Source organism: Lemur catta, chromosome 23 (genome assembly GCF_020740605.2).
Source record: "Lemur catta isolate mLemCat1 chromosome 23, mLemCat1.pri, whole genome shotgun sequence".
NCBI classification, from domain to species: domain Eukaryota; kingdom Metazoa; phylum Chordata; class Mammalia; order Primates; family Lemuridae; genus Lemur; species Lemur catta.
The window spans coordinates 5,180,477-5,191,964 of NC_059150.1; positions in this window are offsets into that span (position 1 = coordinate 5,180,477).

The window sequence follows — 11,488 nt, forward strand, 5'->3', positions numbered from 1 at the left end:
CAGATTTCCCTCTGTGAAATGGGGTCAGGGCGGTGATGCTCGGAACACAATCACAGAGTTTGAGGCAGCAGCGCCTGGGCAGGGCCCTACCGGGGAGAGGCCGTGTGCGAGAGCTCCGGAAGGGGGGTAGCAGGCACGGCGACCACCCCGTGGAAAGAGTAGCGCACCAGCAAAACAGCCCCCTTTCTGCAAAAGTGCTGACCTGGTGGAATTTTGCTTGGCAGCCGCAAGATCGTGCCGGTAGATAGAGCCCTGCACCGGGGCTTGTGGGTGCAGGGGGTCCCGGAAGAGAATGGGAGACTGGAGAGGGCAGGAGCAGCACCCATGGTGCCCCCTCCACCGAGCTGGCCTCCACGCTTCCAAGGACTCGTCACTGGTCCCTGCTCCTGGAGGCGAGTCCGCTACCTCCATCCACCCCTCATGTAAGTTGGTCTCACGTCCCCTTGTTTTCCCCTCGTTGTCCTCCCAACTGTTTGGCTTTGACTAGAAGTAGCTGTATCATCCTCTCTTCAAGGCCAGGGTCCCCCAGAGTGCCATGGTGCCACCGGGCAGGGAACTCTGGCAGAGGGAACCCTCCCAGGGTCGGGGTGGTGCTGCCGCGCCCCGGTCTCTGCCTCGCTGCTGGGCCTCTGGAGGGAGCCCAGACTGCCTTGGGGAGGGTAAACCACCCGAGTGGTTTCTGGCATCCCAGGCACATCTCCAAGCGTGGTGCATTGGATGGTTGGCGAGGGGCATATTCACTGGAAGGATAAGAAGCTCCGGCTGGACTCTGGGAAGAGCCAGCACAGAGACTGTGTTTGTGTTGGGCGGTTAGGAAGAGGGGTGTTAGGCAGGGAGAGCTGGGCCTGGTTTCCCGCTGTGAGATTTGGTCTATTATCTTATTATCCTCCACTGTTCACCTGCCGCCACTTAACCCTGAGGCTGGCCGCGGGTCCTCTGTTCTCGGTTGACGTCCTCCTCCCTGGCTTGCTCGAGGCTCTTCCCAGGGGTTTGTCAAAGGGTAGGTTCCATAAGCATGTATTGAGCTTGGACTCTGGGCTGCATTGGCAACCCCCTGTGTTCTGGTTAGACAAGTATTTGTAGCACACCTTTGAGCAAGGTGCTGTAAGGCACAAAGGCGACTAAGCTACCAGTCCCGAGGCTGAGGAGCCCTGCTGGGATGGGAAGGGATGGTGTGAGCTTGGATTGCAGTTAGGCTGAGACCACCCAGGTCAGAGAGAATCTTGGACACAGGCCAAGGAGCTAGGACTCTGTTGACAATAGGCAGCCAGAGGATCTGTCAGAGAACTTTCAGAATGGGTGGCTCATTCATTCAAGCTGTAGTGTCTTTCATTGTCCTGCAAAAAATTCCAGCAGTATCCTGTTCTTTTTCTTTCCGTTCAGAGAAATTTTTGCTGCCCTCAAATTGCACTGAACTGCCTGGTAACTGAGACAATATTCCCTTCCCTGCCAGGGCTGGTGGGTTCCCAGGGTGTGGGGCCGAGGCTGGCAGCCCTGGGAGGCATGTCGCTTTTCCCTGTCTGCCCTGAGCCACGCTGCCCCCGGCTCTGGTCCTGCTGGGGCCCAAGTGAGTGAACGTGGCCAACTTTCCTGGAAAATCCGGCATGTGCATTTCGCAGTGAATGGGCAAGCTTAGTAGATATTGTTCAGGATCGAGGAGTATTGATTTCTAGATGTCTTTTTAAAAGGCAGTGGTTTGGTATGTTTTTGAACAAATGAGATTCTCAGCCAGGGGGTAAGCTTTACCACGGCCTCGTTATGTGAAAGGCGCTGGGCACGGCTAGGGGAGAGGAGACCGGGCCTGCCCTCTGGGGTGCTCTAGTCTGTCTGGGGAGGTGAAACAGAGCACCCCGTGGGAACAAAGCCCCTCTGCCACCCCAGTGGCCTTGGGTTGGAGGCTGGGTGCAAGGTGGAGTCAGACACTGGGTTTGAGTCTTGGCTCTGTTTCTTCTGAGCCATATAATTTCTGGCAAATACCAGAACTTTCTTAAATCCTAGTTTTCTCACCTACAAAGTAGAAGAATAATACCTACCGCATGAGATTAAAAGGATTTAACAAAGTGATGGATCTATTACGGGGCTTAGTACAGGCCGAGAGTGTCCGATGAGTGGGAGGTGATATTGGTATCGGGGCCACTGTGGTGGTGGTTGTTGAAGCTTATCCTGGGTTGGGGATGGTCCAGCTCTCTTGGGCCTACCTGGGTATGGGGGGCTGCCCCTCCCCAGGGTCATGAGCATGGCCTTTGTAGGACCTGGGAAAGGAGGAGGAGCACCTCTCCAGGGTTGGGTGGAGACAGACTGCTGCCTGTGACATCTCCCTCAGCTTCCCGTAGTATTCCTTCTTCAGCTGATGCACGAAGATGTGCTGTGTGGCCCAGGCCAAGTTACTTAGCCTCTCTGTGCTTCAGCTTCCTCAACTGTGAAATGGCACCGATAATAATGTCTGCATATAACAATGCACACATGTTGAGAGGCGTACATAAGAAGAGTTACATGAGAAATGTGTACCTAGAACAGTGTGTGGGAATCTTATCCAGGTGTTTGTGACTGTTATTATTTGTTGTGTGATTATTCTGCTATTGGAGTGACCCCAGTTCACTCAAAGAAGCAGGGGTGACAGCTGCTGTCCCAAGTGTTCCAGGAGCTTGGAGCAGGTAGGGGTGTGGGCTGGGGTGTGGCCCTGCCATGCTAGTCCCGGGGAGCAGCCCAGAAAAAGGAAGAAACTGTTTCTCACATGCTGCCTGCAGGCGGGGCGTTGCCAGGTGTGACCCAGATGACAGTCTGGCTCGGAGCACACTGCCTTTTCTCCTTTGCACCCTAACCTGGTCACTAAGGGGGACAGTCATACACCGAGTAGGACTGATTTTTATAAAACTGATGGAAATCACATATAGTCGGCATTGCTCGGGGGCATGAAACCTCCACGTTCATAAAACCCAGCTGCTGGTGAATTTTAAAAATTTAAAGTAATAAACAGACTGTAACTAACCTTTGGACTCTGGGTGCTCAGGACAGGGCCCGCAGGAGCCTGGCAGGAAGTGAAGGCGGCATGGGTGTGTGGGGCTGCCTCCCTCTGACCATGGTGACGGGTGGCACCCAGGTGGGGAGAGGCCTTGCCTGCCAGCTGTCCCCTCGGCACCCAGCCCCCCCCAGGCAGAGGGTGAGCTGGGGCTTGGGGTGCTTGTTGGAAGTAGCCTCTTCTCAAGGATCCTTGTGCTATAGTTTGTCGGACTCAGGCGAACCTTAAGTGGGATTCCGTCTCCAACCTTTTGTTTCCTAGTCTGTGCAATGGGTTTTATCTCTGCAGAAAATATCCATGAAGTGCTTAGCTTGTTGTGATCTCTCAACGGATGGCAGGCGCTGTCATTGTCCCTCTGCTGGGGAGCTTCCTGCCCCCCGTGGCCCGCCCTGGCCTACAACCTGAAGCTGGAATTCAGAAGCTTAGCAACACTCTTATTTCCCAGCATCAAAGGCCTGGGAGCCCTCCCTCACCTATAATTTTATCTCTGGGAGGAGAAGTAATAATTCACTCCATGTGCAAATGGAAAAACTGAGACCCGGAAGGCCGAGTGGTTTGTCCCAGGCCCCACAGAGAGATAAAGGCGTCCACATCCCTTACGTGTGCACGGGGGCTTTAGAAACCACCGCGTGGGTAGGTAGCTCGCTTTCACGGGAGCAAAGAGCTGCGCTGAGGCTCCCAGTGGTCTGGTGGTGTGTGTTTCGACTCCCCATTTACAGATGGGAAAGCTGAGGCTTGGAGGAGGATTTGAGACTTGCCCAGAATCACACAGCGAGTTTGTGGCAAGCTCGGGCTGAAACTCAGGCCTGCTGCTCTTTCCACTGTGCACTCACACCTCTCCCCTGGCCCTTCTAGATCCTCTCTGCAATTATTTCCCCCTCCATACAGGTAGGCCTGTTAGGGTGGACAGTCATGAGCCAGGAGGGAGAGGGTTAAATTCTTCCTGAGCGGCAGAGCTGGTTTTGAGCTGGGCGTCTCGGTGACCCCATCACTGACCCCCTTCCCCTGGGTCAGGCCTGCTGGCGGTGGGGGAAGGGAAGCAGCACAGTGAGGTCTAATGGCCCAGTGGAGGCAGCGGGAGGACCCGGGGAGGGAAGGGCCTGGGAGGGGACGCTCATCTGTCTCCCTCTCTGGACAAAGATGAACAAAGATGATGGTGGCTTTTTCGGTCTCTGTAGGAAATCTCTAAGGGTCCCTTGGGACGGGCTGCCATCAGCATGGCCTGTCCTCTCAATCAAGCTACAGAACACAGGCAGCTCCTGTAGGCACAGAAAACCCTGTGATGTGTTTCTTGGTTAAGTGGGAATGGGATAATTTTTTACCAGTAAAGCACCAAATGGAAAATCAGAAAATGGAGACAACAAACGAAATTTAGGGACCGTGGGACTTTGGGGCTAGCCTGTCGTTTGTTGAGGAGGAAACGGATGATTCTGGTGGCCCATAGAAGCCAGTGTCTGGGACCCCAAGTGGTTAGTCCCTGCAAGCTGGGAAGGCTGCCCAGTTCCTCCTCCTCTCCCCAAGTGGCCCTGCCCTGCCACTCCACTCTGTTAGCACAGCCCTCCTGGCTTAGAGCTTCAGTCTGGACCATTGTCCTGTGTCCTCCCCAGACAGGGAGGGCTCGGGGAGTCAACCTTATTCCGCGGGCCCAGAGCCATAGAGTAACTTGCCCGGGGTTGCACAGTGAGCTGGGGCAGGGCTGTTCTGGAAACCAGGCGTCAGCCCGGTGCTTGCCTGGAAACCGCCACCCTGAGAAAGGACATAGGAGGGGAAAGGATTTTCAGGAAAGCCGAGGAACTGATTTTAAGGGGCAGAGTAAATCTCTTCTTCTATCCCCATCTTCCTGCCCTCCAGGTCCCTTGAACTTCCTGCTGAGGAATCCTAAACACACCTTGTCTCTAGGTTGCAGGTGGAAACCTTTAATTGTTCCTAGAGGCAGAGAGGCAGCCAGGGGAAGGCCTTCTAGCTGGTGGGGCAGGTCCGGCACCGTCTGGCTCTGGCTGCTTCTAGACACTTCAATTAGTGACGTTAATTATGGCCTTGTGAGCAGGAGCACCAGCCGGTCTGCAGCCCCGCTCCCCCACCCCTTCCCGCTCCCCCACCCCGCCGTAGTCACCAGTCTGCGAGGCTGTGTTTTTGGTCTTGCCTCTGCCCATCTGCAGATTAAAGGTGACCTGAAGGTGTAAGTTATCAGCAGTTTCATGTTCTCCATCTTTTTAAAAAACTGAGTTAAAATTTACCATTTTAACCATGTTTAAGTGAGCAGTTCAGGGGCACTAGTACGATCATATTGTTGTGCAAACATCACCACCATCCGTGCACAGAACTTCTGCATCATCCCAAACCGAAATTCTGTTCCCATTAAGCAATAGCTTCCCTCTCCTCCCTCACCCCAGTCCCTGGTAACCTCTCTTCTGCTTTGTGTCTCTATGAATTTAACTATCCTTGGTAGCTCATGTCAGTAGAATCATGTAATATTTGCCCTTTGTGATGAGCTTATTTATTTCACTTAGCGTAATATCCTCAGCGTTCATTCATGTCGGAGCCTGTGTCAAGATATCCTTCCTGTCTAAGGCTGATAATATTCCATTGTACGTATATACCCACGTGGTCAATCCATTCATTCACCCATGGGTGGACACTTGGGTTGTTTCCATCTTCTGGCTGTTGTGAATAATGTTGCTGTGCCCACAGGTGTACACATCTCTCCCCAAGAACCTGCTTTCAGTTCTTTTGGGCAAATACCCAGAAGTGGAGTTGCTGGCGCGAGTGGTGGTTCTGTGTTTAATCTCTCGAGTGTCATTGTACGTTTTGCATTCCCACCAGAAATTCTCCACACTCTTGCTGAAACTTATTATCTTTCTTTCTTTCTTTCTTTTTTTTTTTTGATAATGGCCATCCTAATGGGTGTGAAGTGGAATCTCCGTCTTTTTAAGGGGAAGTCAAGGCCCGAGCAATGCTGAGACGTGCCTCCCTGTTGCAGAAGCAGCCAGGCCTTGGGCCCAGGCTTCCTGGCCCCGGTCTTGGCCTCCGCTCTCTGACCGAAAGCCCCTTTGCTATTTTGTCCCCAGCCTATCCAGAGAAGGCAGGTGAGGTCCGCTGTCGTCAGCTCCCCTGCCTTCCCACCTGTCACAGCGGCAGAGTGGCTGTGACCTGGCAGAGGTGCTGGGAGGGTGGATGACCTCAGGGATGGGGAGGAGGTTTCAGTAACGAGATTGAAAGAGTTGAACCGTGCCAATGGGGCGTGGGCTAAAGCAAATCATGGTGCAGCCATAGAGTGGAAGGTGTGCAGCGGTTAAAAATGGCTGTACAAAGAGTCTTTAGTAACATCCAATTTTTAGTAACATGAAAACTCCTGCTGATATACTATTAAGCAGGGGAAAAGAAATAGCATAAAAACTTGCTTATGAGCTCAATGATGAAAAAGAAAACTATGCACAGAAAGAAAGATTTGAGGGAAATATGCCAAATTGTTATCAGTGGCCACCTCCAGCTTGATGGGAAATGGGTGATTTTTTTTTTCTGTCTTTATGTTATTCTAAATTTTGCAGATTTTCTACCATGAGCACACATTCCTTTTATATTCAGAAAAAAAATTGACAAGAAAATGAGTGACTGCAACCATTCATTAGGCGTATGTGTCTCCAGGGTCTGCTAAGCATACAATTCCGCTCATCGCTGTTGAGAGTTCGGGAATGAATGCACAGCCAACGGGGTGGAGGTGTGGGGGTAGGTGGTGTGGAGGACTGGCCAGAAAACAAAGGAGACTGGTAAGCGTTAGGGAGGTCTGGGCCTGGGCAGCCCTGTGCCCTCTGGAATGCTGCACCTTGTTCACGGGGGAGATAACCGTGGGTAGGACCCCAGCTTTGAATCTGTCTCTGCAAGTGGCATGGGCAAGCTGCACTGAGCTCCCCGTGTGCACTTTGCTGGTCTCTTAGCCTGGCTGCCAGAGCTGAGTGAGGCCTGTAGCCTGTGAAACCAGGGTCTTTTCTGCCCCAGGTTTGCTGTTGACTTCCTGTGCATCAACTAAACCAGGAACGAGGGCCTCGTTCTCATGACCGCTGTTGTTGGGGCAGGACTGGCCCAGGAGAGGTGGGGGGCGGGAGGCAGCTGATTCAGGCTCCAGGAGATAACTTTCCATGTTTCTTGGGACCTCTGACCAGTGGAAGAAAAGCCAGTATAATTCAGTGCTTAAAAGAAGAGGCTCATGGCCGGGCACAGTGGCTCACACCTGTAATCTTAGCACTCTGGGAGGCCGAGGCGGGAGGATCGCTCAAGGTCAGGAGTTCGAGACCAGCCTGAGCAAGAGCGAGACCCCGTCTCTACTAAAAATAGAAAGAAATTAGCTGGATAACTAAACATATATACATAAAAAATTAGCCAGGCGTGGTGGTGCATGCCTGTAGTCCCAGCTACTTGGGGGGCTGAGGCAGTAGGATCGCTTGAGCCCAGAAGTTTGAGGTTTCTGTGAGCTAGGCTGATGCCACGGCACTCTAGCCCGGGCAACAGAGTGAGACTTTGTCTCAAAAGAAAAAAAGAGAAGAGACTCATTAACTAGTTTCTGGGTTCATTTTCCTGGTCACCACTCACTGGCTCTGACCTTGGGCAATGGCTTAGCCTCTGTGTCCTCATTGGTAAAACAGATAATTAATAGTAGCTATCTCCCAGGGCTGATGGAAGACTTAAAAGAACTAAATCCCTGTAGATGACACTTAGCATATTATGTAGTTGATTCCCGCTGTCTGATGGAGAGGTACATTCTGATGCTAGACTGCCTGGCCTCAAATCACCTCGGTGTCTTGGTTTCTCCATCTGTGAAATGGACATAATAATACCATCTGCCTCAGATGATTGTTGTGAAGATTAAATAAATTAATATAAGTCAAAGGGATTCAAATAGTGCTTGGCACGTAGTAAATGCTCAATAAAAGTTAGTGGCGGGCATCTGCCAACTCATCTGACTGTGCCAAGAGTCCCATAACTCACTTGCTAGTATTTTTTGAATGTCACCGTTATTATTCTTATCATTAGTGTTTTGGGATCCACATGTCGAGATCCCTCCCTGGATCACACCTCATCCCACCGCTTTGCCAAGTCTTGGTTGAGCTGGTCCTGCCTCAGTTTCCAAAGAGTGCTGGCGATGGGGAGTGTGGTCCCGGGCAGACAGGGGTGAAGGCTGCTGCCTTGGGGATTGTTTGAGGAGCATTTTCGATGAAATCAGAGACTGTGATACTCCTCCCTTTGCTTCCCTGCCCTTTTGAAAAGGAGCCAAAGCCAAGAAAAAAACTACCCATAAATAAAGGGGATCATGAAAATAACAAAAAGAAGGAAGAAATCTCGCTTTTGTGACGGGCTGGGCTGCGCTGCCGATGGGGTAGATAATGGAGAGGAAACGCAGCCTTTGTGCAGAGGAACGGAACACTCTGTTTGCTGGAAGCACGAGGGCTGCTCGCGCCAGGGCTGCTCAACTGGGGTTTCTGACAAGCGAGCTTGTTTTGGGGGAGATGGTGGCGATTAAGTGTATGTGATGCGTGGGTGGCCCCACCTAGAGCCCTGGGGGCGAGGGAGGCAGCAAGCCCGTGTGTCCCCGCGAGCCTGGGCCACCACGACCCACCGCGACCACGTGGCTGCCGCTCGCCTGCTCCGGGCCTCCCCAGCCGGGGCTGGAGCCCCTAGACCTTCTTTTCGAGGTGTATTTTCTGTGGAGCGTCAGGGCGGTACCCGAGGGAGGATGAGGCCCAGGTGTTTGCTGGTTATTTGCGTGCGGCCTTCTGAGTTCAATCAAGGCTGTGCCCTGTCAACACCGCCTGGTGGCTTTCTGTGCTCTTTCTTTCTTACACCACTTACCCATCCGCCGCCGACCCCTTCTCCTGCCCTCGCAGGGAGCGGCTGAGGTGGGGAGAGAACCTGGGGGAGAATCGCACGCCCTCCCTGAGCCCTGGGGGGCCCCACGGTGCCGAGTGGGGGGCCCGCTGTGGGAGGGGGCTGTGGGCTCCCAGACGCGCGGAGGCTGGTACTGGAAGTGACTCTAAGCCGGGCCATTGACACACGCACCGGTCTGGGGCTGGAGGCTCCGGCCGGCGGAGAGAGGTGCCCTGGGCGCCCATTTCTTCGCCCATTCAACCGCCACAATACTAAGTGCCAGCGTGCTTTGTGCCAGGCATTGTGCTGAGTATTTTATAGACAATAACTTATTCTCCAGCCATGAGAAGTAGGTATTGTTAGTCCGCATCACAGATAAAGAATCTGAGGTGTAAAGAGGTTGAGTCTCAAGTGTTCATTGGGCTACGCAGAGCGGCGTGGAACTGGGCGACTCCCACCCCCCACCCTGCACCCTCCTGGTCTAGATCGTGATGATAACATCCTCCGCGGGCGTCTGGCCCGGCCGTGCCAGGCGCCCGGCTTGGCCTGTGTGATCTCGTTTACTCTTGGAAACCCCACTGGTGGGTTATGTTACTAGTCTCAGCTATAGACAAAGGGAAGTAGCAGGCTCAGAGAGTTAAACTAGTTGGTTAGTAAGAAAGGCGCTGGGTTTGGTTTAACTTGACCGCATGTCCCCAGAGCCTGCCTCCATGTTGCCTCATGCCATGAGAGCTGGGACGTGTCACCGAGCAGAAGTCAATGCTGCCCAGCCCACCCCAGCACCAGTCGCCTGGCAAAGGTGTGATTTCCTCCAGCCTGGTGGGTAAACATGGCTGTTTGCAGACTGTTCGCACTTGTCCTTTCTCTGTCTGTGGTTGTCCCTCTAGTCCTCACCTTGCCCTCCACCGTCCTGGGTTGGCAGGGGGCGGCAGGGGTTAATGGAACAGCACTTCGCCCTCGTGGGCTCCGGAGGAAATAAGGGAGCTCATGAGTTCTGCAGAGCTTTGTGTCATCAGCCGGGGAAGGGAAGGCACCGTGGCTTGGCCAGATCAGCGCTGGAGCTGGGTATGCAGGGCATCCTTGGCAGATTTGCATCCTTTCAGCCTGAGTGCCTGACCTGGTGCAGACACCTGCCGGGGGCGCGGGGCAGGTGTGCCAGGGTGGCTGGGGACACCATCCGAACATTCCGACAACTGGTGACCTGAGTTGGGAGGGAGACTGTAGGTGGAGACGGAGGAGGGGGGCAGGCCCGGTCGTCCTGCAGGTGTGGGTCTGCTGCTGTCTGACCGTGTGAGGGGTGTGGGGGGCAGTCGGAGGAGCAAACATTTTTTTGCTTTTTACAAACACCAGCTCATTGAGTCTTCTCAATAATTCCGTAAGGTAGGTGTTATTTGTTCCATTTTAGAGATGGGGAAACTGAAACCTCCCCATGCTCTTGCTGGCGGTATATGCAGAGCCAGGCTTTCAAACACGGGTGACAGCAAAGTCCACTTTCTCACAGCCATGTCAGGGTGCCTCCCAGCAACGCCAGATGGTCACCCCCACCCACCCACCTCCAGGAGAGCCTGGGACCTGCCTGGCTGTTGGGGTCGGGGGAGGGTGCTCTGGGGGTGGGGAGTGAGAAAGACCCTCCTGCTTTATTTAGGTCTCTCTCTCCTTCCCTCCTTCTCTGAACATATATTCTGTACCGGATGCTTTAATTAAACCTTATCTTCTAATCACAAAGTAGGTATTGGAAAGTCCATTTTACTTAGGAAGAAACTGAGGTTTTGAGAGGTTAGTCTTTTCCCCAGGTTCCAAAGCTGCCTTGGTTTCTTTTGACTGATTTTTCCCTTGGCCAGGACTTGAGTCAAAAACAGCTAGAATCCTGTAAGCAGCGGAGACGGTGGCCGACCTGTCTTTGCTGGACCACGGCCTGTTATTTGGGGTGGGGGACAGTCGCCAGGGCGTCAGCTGACGGATGAAAAGGTGTGGATTCGGGCATCAGTGAGGCCTCAGTTCAGATGCCACCTCCTCTGGGCCTCGGGTGGGGTGTTCCGGCCCTGAGCCTTGGTCTCCGGAGGGTTCTTGTGAGAACTAAGTGGGGAAGTGAAGGTGGTGCCCTGCACTCAGTGCCGGATCACCGCGCGCTTTCTCTTCCCCCCTTCCTTTGGCTAATGTTCATGGCTGTCCCCAAAGGGGCCTTTGACAAGGCCAGTCAGCCCTGGCTGCACCATTTCTGCTGAGTGCTGGCCCTAGACGGGGCACTGTCCCTGCAGGAGGCCAGACGTACTCCCCTGCCCAGGACGCAGACTTGGACCTAGCCACTAGGAGACAAGGACAGACGGGGCACGGGTGCAGTGCAGGGGGACCTGGAGGCAGCATCAGGCCCCGAGGCAGGAAGGCCTCCCGAGAAGGGACTCCTGGGGACACCGCGTACCTGTTCTCAATTTGGGGCCTTCTGGGGGCACACATCATGCTGGGAACCTCCATGGCACTTCCAAACTGTCCCTTCTGTTTCTTGACTCTCCCCCTGGGTTGGGAGAGGACTCGGGGGTCCCAGAGACCTGAGAGCCAGGCAGGGAGGTGGGATGGGAACACCAGCGCCACGGTCCCTCCAGGCTACTCCTT